General features: G+C 47.1%; 1 long non-coding RNA gene across 5 annotated transcripts in view; it reads right to left on the bottom strand.

Annotated features, from left to right (window-relative positions):
• Positions 1 to 14,225, bottom strand: part of LOC112543992 (uncharacterized) — a 59,273-nt gene that overhangs the window by 30,108 nt on the left and 14,940 nt on the right. For all 5 annotated transcript variants that reach the window (XR_012901658.1, XR_012901661.1, XR_012901659.1 and 2 more), the window contains exon 3: positions 13,673 to 13,760. This is a non-coding gene — a long non-coding RNA (uncharacterized LOC112543992). The remainder of the gene's footprint in view (positions 1 to 13,672; positions 13,761 to 14,225) is intronic.

Below are 14,225 nucleotides of genomic sequence, written 5' to 3'. Positions count from 1 at the left end.
CTCTAGGTCAGAGGCCATACTCTGTTCAGTGGCAGATGGTAACTTGTATTAGAGAAGGGCATTTTCACTAACATAGACGTTTAAAGCCTGAAGTTCTGTCTTTATGGTTCTTTCTGCGTAACTTGTATCAGTTTCCTTTTTCCTTAATATTTTATCTTTGATTTTTTTTCTCCTACCGCACCTTTTGTTTGTTTTACCCCGGGCAGGTCTCTGTTGTGCAGACTGTGGAGAGTGTGTATGCAAAACTGAGCTGATACCAAGGGGCCGATTTCATCCCTTTTGGGGTGATGAACCAGAGGAGAAGACACCAAGTATCTGATAGTTCAGAAATTGGGGAAGCACGGGACCAGACAGACTCTTGGGATCTCACTGAAAAGAGTAAGTAGGCTGGTGGAAGCCTGGGTAAGGCCTTTATGCTTTAAGGCTGGCAACTGGTGTCAGAGCTCTGAGCCATAACAGCATAGCATGGTTACAAGGCAGGTGATGACAGCACCTCTTACTGGTCCGGGTGATCCCCAAACATCACAATTATCTTGAACTTTTATGCTGACTCTATCCTATATTGGTCCTCGTTAAATGTTAGTCTCCTAAACAAATATCCTGAGGTCAAATTTAGGTCCCACTGAACTCCACAGGAGTTTTGCCAGGGACTTCAATTGAGCCAGGATTTCAGTCTGGCTTCTCCTAGTAGGTACTGGTAGCAGGAGCACTGTCATTGTCTTTCTCACAAGCTCTCTTGAGCCCCTTGCTTTTGGTGAACAGGCCCCCAGTAGTAATGAGACTTCATGAATCTCTTTATTGGAGTAGGGTTTTGCTTTTTTTTGTTTTGGTAAGGGCTGCCTGCACTTTGCCCCTCTGTGGAAGTTATGGGGATCCAAGACCTCTGCAAGGCAGCAGGCATCACCATGAGACATTGTATAACACCACTAAAATAACAGTGGAATTATTCTGAGATCTGCAGTTCCAGTAGTGTGCAACAGCAAAGGTATGAAGCTGGTCTTAGGTTAACATTTGAATGGGGAGATGGCATCTGGTCCAGCTGACCACCAAAGTAGAACAAACAGGTAAACAGACTCACCAGTCCCAGTGTTGTGCCAGGCTAGTGTGAAGGAGACATGTCTCTATAAGCACGTTAATTTGCAATTAATGCAACATTTATAGTCCACTTTTAAAAGTTACTACCTTGCCAGTAATGCATTAATGAGAACTGCATTGTGTGGCTGCAAGTCATTTTAATGGAACTAAAGTTAGTGTGAAATATGCTCCCCTCCTGTGTAGACAAGTCCTTACAACAGGACTGGGCAAGATGCAGCTGGGGGGGGGTCAGATCTGGCCCGCCTAACACTTTGAGCTGACCCCCAGATTGCATCTGGTTGCTTTTTATTTATATCCTGCTGCCCGTGCACTGAAATTCCAGGCAGTAGCTCAGGTAGCAGGATCCTATTGAAAAGGCTCATGGATCACAGTGTGGCACTCCCCTGGAAAGGGCCAGAGCTGCGAGCCATTTAAATAGCCACAGCAATACCAGCTGGCTGCCAGGCAGTGATGTAGCGACAGGGCTGGTAGCGACAAGCCCATTTCTGTGTTTTTAATTCAAAGCCTCTGGCCCCAGACAACTCCAGGGGGAGGCTAGTCCTCCGCCACACCCCTTCCATCCCAGGCTCTGCCCCTTTTGGGGGGGTGGAGCTGACACATAACCACATAGCAAAATACATGAAGTGGCCCCCTGTGAAAATTATTGCCCTCCCCTGCCTTACAAGGTACAATTATTTTACTTATCAAGTAATCTACAAATGGTATCAATAATTTTGTTAAGGGTGTTCCCTCCTGTCATACTTAGAATAAATAAAGTGTTGCCACATCCAGTTCTCCCTCTTGCCTTCCCAAATGGCTTGGGAACACCTCTGTTCAGAATCCACCCCTCCTCATTTTGAAATTGCTTTCAATAGGTTATGTGTGTGTGCGCGTGGGGAGAGCATCTAATTGTTCTTGGTGTGATGGTGCTTCAGGAAACTCATGCACTGAAATGTACTGAATGTCCTACAGAGAAGACCCTGCATGCAAGGCGTGGCAGGATGACTGTTTCAAACTTTGTTCCTAAGTGTTGTGATGTTTATCAATGTGAAAAGACACACCCCAACCCTAATTAAAGCAGAGCTAATGCTGTAAAAAACCATGCTGACTTGAAGCTGGCATTTGAGAATGAATTATCACTCTTGTGCGGCATGTCTATGAACTTGAAACAAACAGCTTTCAAACACAGCGATGGCCTATGATCTAGGAATAACTGTCACAGTTGTGAAGCCCCTGCTGTTCCAATGGCCAGGGTGAATATCTAACTGTAACAACACTGATGAGTTCCAGGGATTTATCAAAGCACCTTAACTAAAAACAATTAATGTCTGAGAAGAGAGACAGGGAGGAGAAAAAAACAGACACTCCTTGGGGTAGGGCACCGCATCGGTACTAACTAGGTATGACTCACTGATGCCGATATTACCCAGCAGAAGCCACACCTCTTGAATAAGTTCTGCATGCCAGATAGAAAAATGTTTGCCTGTGCAAAAACCCTGTAGTTCATGTTGGAACAAGCTTCTCAAAGGGCTATTCCCAACAGAAAGAAGAAGATCCATTTTGGTTTTAATCTCCTTGTCAGTGAAACATGAGCACTGGCTTTTACAGGAGGATGTACTTGGGGAGGAAAGGGGATGCAAGCAAAAAATCCCTGTAGTGAAGCAGATTATCTTTCAGTTGGTAAAAGACATGAAGCAAACCTTCTCCAAGTCACTGAACAACAGGGTGCAACTAACAGTAGTCAAGAATATAGATGTGACAGTGATGCTGTTGGTCTAATTTTCTGCAAGTCTGTAGGTGATCTTTTGTGCATGCACTACTGAATCTCCTCATACAAATCTTTAATTTGTACAAATCAGACAGACTTCTGATCTAGCCAAGTGCATTACACAAGTCTCTGACAGAAGAGGAGTCATGCAGAGAAGCACTTGCATGCATGCAAGAACAAGCCCACAGATTCACTGAAAATTAGGTTGTATGGAAGGGTCTGTGCTCTGGATTTCAGGGAAATGTCCCATTGTTGCTTGAGCACCAGGCAGTCCCAGTGACATTAGTAATGGTGAGGGTGCTAGTGCAGGCAGTGCTTGTACCACAGCACTGTGGAATCCTGCTCAGAGCACAGTTACCTCACACCAGGGCTAAAAACCCATCTACACTAGTGCTCACATCAGTGCTAGCACCTGTTGGGATGTGCTGATGCTAGAACAAGGGGGAGACATTTCATTAAAATTTTCAGGGCTTCAGGGCTAGGTCATCTTCCCCCAATGAGATGAAAGGTGCCCTCTGTTCTGTTTGAAGGGAAGCTGCTTACATAGAGCTTTTAATGGACAGGTAGACAGAGCCTTGTCTCCTTGCCTTCACTGAGTTAGCACCCCATCTGATGAACACAGAGCTCCCAAGGATGTGTGACTCTCAATCTGCACTCTCGGCTGCTCCTAAGACAATACAAGTATGTACTGTCCCTCACTCAGGATAGCTTGTACAAATCTACCCTTAGTTTAGACCAGGCTTGTGCACCTTCTTTTCCTTTAAAAAACCAACCCTACACAAATATACAAACAGATCATGTACAACTTCAGTCTTCCTAATCACCTCCCTGTGCCTTCCCAAGAAATAAACAGCAGTGTTGTGGTACAGTGCACTCATTGGGAGCTTGGCATGCACTTTCTTACTTCATTTTAACATTGGAAATTTTCCTTAGTTCTATGTAACACATCGAGGACAACCTTGCTATGTTTCTGTTTAAAAAAAAAAAAAAGTGTTTTTCTGAAGGTTGCTTAATGATATGGGGAGACCGAGACCTTAGTGTCATCAGAGCAAATCCCAAAGGGATGTAGCCTTCCTGAAGAGCAAATGCCTCTGATTTCCACAGGCCCTGAGAGCTGTCGGCTGCCTTTGATCCCAGTGACCATGAAGTGATTACACTTTTGCAGATCCTAGCAGGGGCAGATGGAGTCACGCTTAAGCATCTCTGCTCTTTCCTTTCTTAGAGGACCCAAGTCATGGTTACGCTATTGCTGACAGAACCAATGCATGTGAAATCTGAACCAAGAGCACAAAGTTTCAGTATAAACATGGGCACAATTCATGCTCTCTATTTTATCATTACACTTCTTTTTCTAACGTAAGTGTCCTAATAAGCAAATGAACAAACAGAACTCTCTTATCTCAAGTTTCTGACAAGGAACAGAATTGTTATTTAGAGCAACAATTGAGATACCATTGCAAAGCTCTAGACATTTCTTTCATTTAACTGTGGTTTGTGGGAACTGGCAAAAATTAAAAAGCCAGGCTCTGACCCAGACAAAACCCAGTACCTCTTGACTGGGGGCATTACTCAAGGAAAGAAGAAAGATTTCGACCAAGTTCTCTTTATACTTAAGAGGTGACAGTAAATTGTTAAACAATTATGGTCTATCAGAGTAGTAAGTACCAGAACACCAAGTCCACATTAAAGATGTTAAAGAGCCACCAGGCTCTTACTACATTTAAAATGCAGAGCCCCAGCGGTTCTGAGCCGGCGCGAGCCAGGACTGCTCAGCTCCGGCTTGTGCTGGCTCTGGGAGCCACCTGCGCTGATGCTCTGCATTTTAAATGTAGTAGCTCTTACTACATTTAAAATGCAGAGGTGCAGCTGTCCCAGACTGGCGCAAGTTGGGATTGCTCAGTCCTGGCTTGCATTGGGTCCTGTAGCCCCTGTTCTTGGCGGCTTGTGCTGGCTGCGGACAAGGGCTGATGCCGGAGCAGCCCCGGCCCATGGCCAGCCCAGGCCACTAAGAACAGCAGCCCCTGTTCGCTGAGGGGCCCAACTCCCCACTGGGACCCCTGTGAACCACCTCAGGGCTGCAGCCTTATACAAAAGGAAGCAAGTAGTTGAGTACTCGACTTGATTACCCAATAAGCTTAGCCTCAGACTAGCCCACATTGACAAATATGTTCATATCTGACCCTGGAAGCCTGCTGTGATTTATCACCACTAATTTTCATCTCATGTCCTTGAAATGCATGAGTAAATAAGAATGAGAAGGCCATATTATCCACTGGTGTACAAGGGAAAAAATGATTATTCACCTTCTTGTAACTTGTTTTTCAAGGTATGTTGTTCATGAGCATTCCAATAAGGTATGTGCACATGCCAGAAGATTTTTCCCTAGTAGCTATCCATAAGGATGGTCTGGGGGCCCTCCCTTGATGTCACGCCTTTGTGGCACCCAATATAGAGCCCTGCTGACCCTCCCTCTCCTCAGGGCCTTCTTACCAGTTACTCTGCTGGGGGGTCAGAGGGTAGGTATTGGAATGGACATGAACAACACATCTCAGAGAACAAGCATTACAAAAAGACAAGTAACTGTTTTTTCTTCTATGAGTGTTTGTTGGTGAACACTACAGTCAGGTGATCACAAGCCAAAGTTCAAGTGATGAGGTCAGAGTCTTGCACTGACTGGAGCACTGCTTGTTCAAATGCTGTATCATCTCAATCCTGATGGGCGATTGCTTAGTGCACAGCAAAAGCGTGGCTGGAGGACTAGTCACCATTCTACATATTTCCTGAGTAAAGATCTGAGCCACGAATGCTATAGATGAGGCCTGCGCTCTGGTGGAGTGTGCAGTGAGTGAGGGCTCAAGCACTCCTGCAACCTTGCAGCATTCCAAATGCTGGACACTGTCCAGGATAAGCCACACAGGGATGAAACAGGCTGGCCTTTTTTTCTGTTCTTCACGGCCACAAATAGCTGGATCGACCTTCTGTCTGGTTTCGTTCTTTCAGTATAAAAGGCCAGCACTCTGCAAACATCTAGGGAATGCAGTCTCTGTTCCCAGCTGCTTGAGGGCAGCTTGGGATGGGATACTGGGCAGAAAATGTCCTGGTCAGTATGGAACTGTGACATCACCTTTGGGAGGAAAGAAGGGTGGGGCTGGCGCTGTACCTTTTCTTTATAGAAAATATTATATAGGGAGGCTCCCATGTTAGGGCCCTGAGCTCAGATGTTATTGCGAGCAGGAATGACAGTTAGTAAAAGAGCTAGAGCAGGGAACATGTAGCCAGTGTTCACATATCAGTCCCATTAGCCTAGACAGGACTAGATTGAGGTTGTAAGCAGGGTCAGGTTGGCAGACATGAGGGTAAAGTCATTTAAGAATTGGCTGACCATGGGTTTTGCAAACACTGAGCAGCCCTGTGCGCCTGGGTGAATTGCCGATATAGTAGCTAAACGACCCTGTATTGATGAGACTGACAGCCCTTGCTGCTTTACATGAATGAGGTAATCCAATATAAGCAGCACTGAGGTGAGTGTCAGGGAAATGTGTTGCACTGACCAGATTTAAAATGTCTTCCACTTAGCTAGGTAGGTGGCTCGTGTTGTTGAGGGTTTCCTACTGCCTAGGAGAATGTGCCTGCCTCAGTCTGAGCATATGAGCTCCATCATGTTCAGTCAAAGAGCTTCAATTCTGTGAGGTACAGTGACTTGAGGTTCGGGTGTCAGAGACAACCATGGTCTTGGATCAGAAGGTCTGGGAAGAACGGTTAAGTGACTAGGCCTCCCCTGACATGTCCAGAAGGGATGTGCACCAATGTTGACAGAGCCAGGCTGGTGCTATTAATATGACCTGTGCTCATTCCACGAATGAATGGTATGGGTGGGCAGGCATCTATAAGATGACCTCCCCATGGAAGGAGAAATGCTTCTGTGCAGGAGGCTGGTCTATGGTTGTGGAAGAAGCAGAACTGCTGGTACTTCCAGTTGTGTCACATGGTAAACTGGTCTACAAGACTGAATTTGTGACATCTGGGTGAAGGGATCACTTGTAGCCATGAAATGACTTGCTGAGGTGGTCCGCCAGCTCATTCTGTACCCTGGGGAGGTACGACGCTTGCAGGTCTATAGAATGTCCTACATAGAACTTCCACAGCACGAGGGTTTCTTGGCACAGGGGAAAGGAGCATGCACCTCCATTTTTTGATATAAGCATTGCTGTTTTATTGTTCGTTGTGACTGATGCACAGTGCACTGTGAGGTGTGTCCAGAAGGCTTGGCATGCCAGGCGTACCACCCCGAGTTCTCTGATGTTGATGTGGAGGGTCAGGGTCAGTCTCAGACTAGATGCCTTGGCTACGTCTAGACTGGCATGATTTTCTGCAAATGCTTTTAACGGAAAAGTTTTCCGTTAAAAGCATTTGCGGAAAAGAGTGTCTAGTTTGGCACGGACGCTTTTCCGCAAAAGCACTTTTTGCGGAAAAGCGTCCGTGCCAATCTAGATGTGCTTTTCCGCAAAAAAGCCCCGATCGCCATTTTCACGATCGGGGCTTTTTTGCGCAAAACAAATCTGAGCTGTCTACACTGACCCTTTTGCGCAAAAGCTTTGCGCAAAACGACTTTTGCCCGAACAGGAGCAGCATTGTATTTCCGCAAGAAGCACTGATTTCAGACAGTAGGAAGTCAGTGTTCTTGCGGAAATTCAAGTGGTCAGTGTAGACAGCTGGCAAGTTTTTCCGCAAAAGCACTTGCTTTTGCAGAAAAGCTTGCCAGTTTAGACACAGCCCTTGAGTCCCAAGTTCCCCCAGATGAGCTACCCACATCACATCTGATGCACCCATCATTAGAGACAAAGATAGTGGCGAGGCTGTGAAGAATAAACTGTCCCAGTACAATTGCGTCCACATTGGAGTCGGGGTTATATTGCTTGTGTGGACTTAGAAAACCTTTTTACTCAGCGGGCCAACCAAGCTCTTTCTAATATTTTGTCAATGCACATTTGGTGCTGAGCAGAAGACATAGCGAGCCCATCACACACGGAGGTGTGACTTCCTTCGTTCAGAACAGCCAGTGTTGGTAGGGTTGCTTCAGCACAAGTCAGGATGCTCTTTTGTGTGAATGAGACTGAAGAGCCCGTTGAGGCAAGTTGAATCTGCCCACTCCCAAGCTTATAACAATGATAGTACTAATCATTTATATTTCTAGTGCACCTTTCATCTGAAGATTGTTGAATGAGTTACAAACCTTAATGAATGTACAGATATTGAATTGCACAACACCTCCTGCGACGTGAGTATTGCTTTTTCAAATGAGGCAGTGGAGGAACAACACGGCAGCCGACGGGGGCATGGTAGACTAGTGGCAGAGCTGGGAAAAGGCACACAGTTACTGTGGTCAGGGGTAAGGCCAAGGAAGGGGCATAGAGAGCACTCCTTGCCATTAGAATGACAGCACATGGATCCCAGCCAGATGAAATCTTCTGTTAGAGAATCACGTTGGGAAGTGAGTGGAAGCCTGTGAGTGGAATGGTGCACTTGCTCTGAGCTCTCATGTACAATGGTATATAATGAGGGGTGGATACTCTGTGCAGGTGGCCTCAGTCAGAGCCTTGCATCCCTTATTAAAGTCAATAAGTTTGCAGAGGTACAAGAGGGAGAATCTCATTCATGTTGTATGTTTAGATTAGGGCTGTTGATTAATCACAATTAGCTCGTGATCAGCAGAGCTAAGAGCCTCTGCAGGCCCCTGGGCAAGGTGTGTGTGTGTGTGGGGGGGGGGAGCGAGGACAGTTCTGTGCTCTCAGAAAGGGCAGGGCTGAGGGCAGAAGGGGTGGGGCCATGGACAACCAGATCCTTAGCACTGCCTGGTGCTCTAGCACAGTGCTCTGATGGGGATTTAAAGGGCCTGGGGCTCCAGCTGCTGCTGCTTCTACTATAGCAGCAGTGACCCAGCCACGGGCCCCTTTGAATTACTGGGCCCTAGGACAATTCCCCTCTCCTCCCCCACCCCGCAGCAGCAGGCCTGCATGCAACTAACTAAAAAAGAATTGGGGTGTTTTAATCACACAATAGAAGACAGATTGTGTTAAACAATAGAAGACAGATTGAAATTTATTTAAATATTATGGGATGTTTTTCTACATTTTCAAGTGTATTGATTTCAATCAAAATTCAGAATAAAAGTGTACAATGCTCATTTGACATTTATTTTTTACTAGCCAATTAGCCCGTCATAAGACGGGATTTTCAGGTCTTCTCTCCTGAGCTCTCTCTCTTTCTTCCTACTGCCTCCCCCCCCCTCAGCTCTACTCCACCTCCTGCCTCTCTCTCTGTCTCTTTCTTTCTCTTCTCCCCCTCCTGCCTCTCACTCTCCTTTCCCTTCTCCTCCTCCCCCTGCCTCTCTCTCCCCTCCGTCTCTCTCCGCCCCCCTTCCTCTTCCCCTTCCCTCCCGCCGTGGCGCTTGGCTGAGTGCTGCCTGCTCAGCTGGGCTGCCGCAAGGGAGGGGGGTGGGGCCGGGGCCGTGTACATCACCTCCCCGCTCCTCTCAGCCCCTCCCATCCCGGGGGAGCCCAAACAGCCCCTTGTGCTTCTGGCTCCCCCGGCGGCCCAGCTGAGGGGCGCAGCACTCAGCTGAGTGCCACAGCGGAAGGGGAAGGGGGGCGGTGATGTACACAGTCCCGCCCCCTGGCTGTGTACGTCACAGCCCCACCCTGCCCCGCCCCGCCCCTTTCTCGCTCAGCCGGGCTGCCGCGGGGGAGGAGGGGCGGGGTAGGGATGTACATGGCCAGGGGGAAGGGCTGTCTACGTCATCACCCCCCCCTTCCCCTCTCCCGCGGCGGCCCAGCTGAGGGGCGCACCACTCAGTGCCATGGCAGGAGGAGGAAGGGGGGGCGGTGACGTACACGGCCCCACCCCCTGGCTGTGTACATCACTTCCCCACCCCCCTTCCTGTCCCACCGGGCCCACCTGAGCAGCGCTCAGCTGGGCCCTGGCGGGGGAGCAAGCGGCAGCAAGCAGTTGCATATCCCCCCCTTGCCAGGTCTGCTTCCTGCCCTCCTCCTCCCATCCAGTCCCACGGCCCTCGATCCCCTCCCAGCTCTGCTTCCCACCCCCTCTTCCTGCTGGCCAGCCCCAAGACCCCCCGGTCACTCCCCGCTAGCACTGCTTCCCTCCCCCCTTCCTCCGGGCCCCCCCATCCTCTCCTACAGTCCCCGATCCCCCCCCCCAGCTCTGCTTCCCACCCCCCTTCTGGCCAGTCCTGTCCCCTTCCCCTTCCTGTGTGGCACCCCACCCCCTTTCCCCTCCCTCCGTGGTGGTTCGGCCAGCCCCACGGCCCCCCGGACACCCCCCCCCCCCGCCCGCACTGCTTCCCTCTCCCCTTCCTCTGGGCCCCCCCATCCTCCCCTCCAGCCCCCAAACCCCCCCAGCTCTGCTTTCCATTCCCCTTCTGGCCAGCCCTGCCCCCTTCCCCTCCCTGCGTGGCGCGCTGCAGCGCTCCCAGCTGAGCGGCGCTCCCGCTGGGCCCTGGCAAGGGAGCAAGCGGCAGCAAGCGGCCCTTTGGGGTCCGCATTCCCCACGTGCATTGCAAGATATGTACATGCCAGATGTGCTAAAGATGCATATGTCCTTCCATGCTTCAACCACCATTTGTGAGGATGTGTCTCCATTTCAAAGACTGGTTCTGCTCGATAGCGAGCCAAAACATGTTCTTTTTCATCTGTGTCATAAAGCCACCAGCAGACAATTGATTTTTTTTGTGTGATTCAGGTTCTGTAGTTTCTATGTCCAAGTGTTGTTATTTTAAGATTTCGAAAAGCATGCTCCATACTGCATCCCTCTCAGATTTTGGAAATCACTTCAAATTCTTAAACCTCGGGTTGAGTGCTGTAGCTATTTTAAGAAATTTCACATTGGTAGCCTCTTTGTGTTCCGTCAAATCTGCAGTGAAAGTGTTCTTAAAAATGAACAATATATGCTCGGTCATCATCCAAGACTACTATAACATGAAGTATATGGCAGAAAGTGGGTAAAAAATGTACAATTCTCCCCCAAGGAGTTCAATTTTAAGAAGTGTTATCAGCATGGAAGCATATCCTCTGGACTAGTGGCCAAAGCATGAAGAGACATACAAATGTTTAACATATCTAGTATGTAAATATTTTGCAATGCCAGCAACAAAAAGTGTCATGTGAATGCCTGTTCTCACTTTCTGATGCCATTGTAAACAAGAAGCGGGCAGCATTATTTCCTGCAAATGTAAAGAAACTTGCCTGAGCAATTGGCTGAAGAAGAAGTAGGACTGAGTGGCAGTGGCATAGCCATAAGGGCCCACTTGGGTGGGCCACAACTTTGGGAAAGAGGCAGTGAGGGCGGGCAGGAATTAAAGCCTGGTGCCCGGATCCCACTACCTGGCTGCAGTGTTGGATGGATTGGGGGAAGCCCTAGCAGCACCCTGACCCTGCTCCCCCTCTGGCTTGCCAGGTGAACTGGCAGAGCAGGACAAGCACTAGGCATGAGTAGAGCCATGGAGGGCTGCTGTGTGTACCTGGATGCAAAGTAGATTGGCTGCAGACCACTCAGGCCCACCCACGGTTATGCTCCTGTTGAGTGGACTTGTAGGCTCTAAGGTTTTACATTGTTTTATTTTTGAATGCAGTTATTTTTTGTACCTAATTCTACAGTTGTAAGTTTATCTTTCATGACAAAGAGATTGCACTCCGGTACTTGTATGAGGTGAATTGAAAAATACTTACAAATTCCTTTTGTTTTTTACAGTGCAAATGTTTGTAATAAAAATATAAAATTAGCACTGTACATTTTGTATTCTAAAATCAATATATTTGAAAATGTAAAAATATCTACAAATATTTAAACAAACAGTATTTTATTATCGTTTTGCAGTGTGATTAATCACAGGATTAATCACTATTCATTTTCCTAATCACTTGACAGCCTAAGTTTAGATATGTAAAACCACAAAGAGCCTCTCTGATGCCATAGGGAAAGGATTTGATCCAGCCTATGGTAAGTTTCTGTACCACTGGCTAGAAGCCCCCCTTCAACTGCAAGGGAGAGCTGAATTAAGTGCCAAAGAGGCATGGAGTTTTTTGCTTCCCGCCTTGGAAGCAAGTGAGTGACGAGGGTTTTTGGTTTTGTTTTGCTTCTCACTTAGAAGCAGGTAAGTATTGAGGTATGTGGTTTTTTGATTGTGTATGCCTCCCAACTGATTTTTCTGGCCCTGACCAAAAAAAAAAAAAAAATCCCTGTCCCTGCCATAGACCAACCTCCTTGATGATTTGTTAAAAGTACGAGTGGAGATTGTCAAAGTAGTCAAGGGCACTGAAACACGTACTTGCTAGTGATTGTAATATGCAGTATTGTTATAGCTGTGTGATTTCCAGGATATTAGAGACCCAAGGTGAGTGAGGCAGTATCTCTTCCTGGACCAATTTCTCTTGGTGAGAGAGCTTGTCTCTAAAACATGTTACCTCACCCATCTTGTGTCTAGTGATTTTAATAGCAAATGTATCCAAATTACCTCGACTGCTTGGAAAATCCTCAGCTTCAATCACCATAAATAAAAGCGGCTCCCCCACAAAGTATAAAAACAAGAAATAAACTAACAAAGTGAACAGTGCAGATGAAAATAATACCCTGTTGTCATCCTCAAACCAGCCTTTTCCTGCTCAACTGCTCTCTTAGGCTACATCTCGACAGTGGAGCTATTTTAGGATACCGGAAGTATCCCAAAATAGCAATTCCGCATCTTTAAACACTCCTGTTATTTCAAAATATAGTTTGAAATAATGGGCACACTATTCTGGCATCCCTGTAACCCTCATTCCACAAGGATTAAGGGACTTGTCGGAATAGGGCTTTGTTTTGAAATTACCTTGAAATAAGTGATGCAATTTGCATAGTACAAATTGCGTGGCTTATTTTGAGGTAAGGGTGTCCTGAAGACCAGATTTGTACTATTTCAGATACTGCTCTACCATGGCTGGAAAAACTCTGCCGATAGTCCACCCCTCTCACTTGCAGGGTGGGACAGTCCAGCTCTGTGCAACTCAGCTGCAGCAGTATGACCTGGATACAGATGCATTCTCTTAAGTAGGGAGGTTCCTGGCCATGCTTGATAGATCACTGCAGAAACCCACAGGCAGCGATTTCACAAAGCACTGATTTAATTTGTTTCCAGTGTGATGCTGTACTGAACAAGTGGGTTTGTGCTAAGATACTGTGGTGACAAGGGTCATGGAAGAACCTGAAGAAAGTACAGAGTCTCTAACTTACTTTCTGAATGGCTGTAAGGTGCTACATCAAATAGAGCACATTACAATAGTTCAGTCTGGAGGGGACAAAAGCATACCTCACAATGGTGGGGTCCAGACTTGAAGGAAATGGTCACAACCCCCCAGAATGACACAAATGAAAAAAAACCTGCCTTGGCTGCCATCTTACAATGATCAGGAACCTAACCAGACTCCTACGTTGTCAACATAAGTGGCACATGGCAGAGACACTCTCATAGGAAGAGGGACAGATTGAATTTTTGCCGCATTTTTTGATTGCTTTCTGCAGCCTACAGATCCCACCTCTCTTGGCCTCATCTATGTCCGAAGCTCACATACTGACTAGGACAGGAACATGATCTGGGTAGGAAGAGAAAGAAACTCATAGCTGATGGCACTCAGCTATGAGTTTCTTTCTCTTCCTACCCAGATCATGTTCCTGTCCTAGTCAGTATGTGAGCTTCCTCATCAACCTTCTTAATAGCTACACGTAGAGACTGAACAAGAGAGAGGACAAAATGGAGCCCTGAAGAACTCCACAGGAACAAACCTTTTGACTGGAGGAGCTATCGTCCAATTGTGTCTTCTAGGTTCTTCCCAAGAGCTAATAAGTCGCCACAGTGCATCTCCATTCCTCTCTGCAAGACACAGTGAAACAAGAGCTTGCTAAACATAAGTAATATAAATATAGATTATGATACAATTCCAGCTCACTGCTAGGGGCCAAATTCTGGCCTCACGCTACTGCAACCTCATTAATTTTACAGAGATGGTTTCAATGAAAATGAGGACAGAATGTGGCTCATTTTATGCAACAGAATCACTAAATAACAACATAGAGGAAGAGTGAGGTAGGAGACTGGAGATATGTTATGTAACAAGCATTGAAGTTTTCTAGATGGTGGTTTGGCTCATGGTGACAAGTCCCAATGTAGTTACCATTTAACAGGTGTTGGTGTGAAAAGAGTCAGGCGTCTTGGCCTAATTGTCAAAGTGCTCAGCAGCTCCCAGTAGGAGTTGTGGGGACTGAGCACTTCTGAAAATCAGGATACTTGTATTTAGAGCCCTAGCTATGGATTTGTGAATCTACCATTAGACAGCCA

Source organism: Pelodiscus sinensis, chromosome 2 (genome assembly GCF_049634645.1).
Source record: "Pelodiscus sinensis isolate JC-2024 chromosome 2, ASM4963464v1, whole genome shotgun sequence".
In the NCBI taxonomy this organism is placed as follows: Eukaryota; Metazoa; Chordata; order Testudines; family Trionychidae; genus Pelodiscus; species Pelodiscus sinensis.
This window is presented reverse-complemented; position numbering and strand designations above follow the sequence as displayed.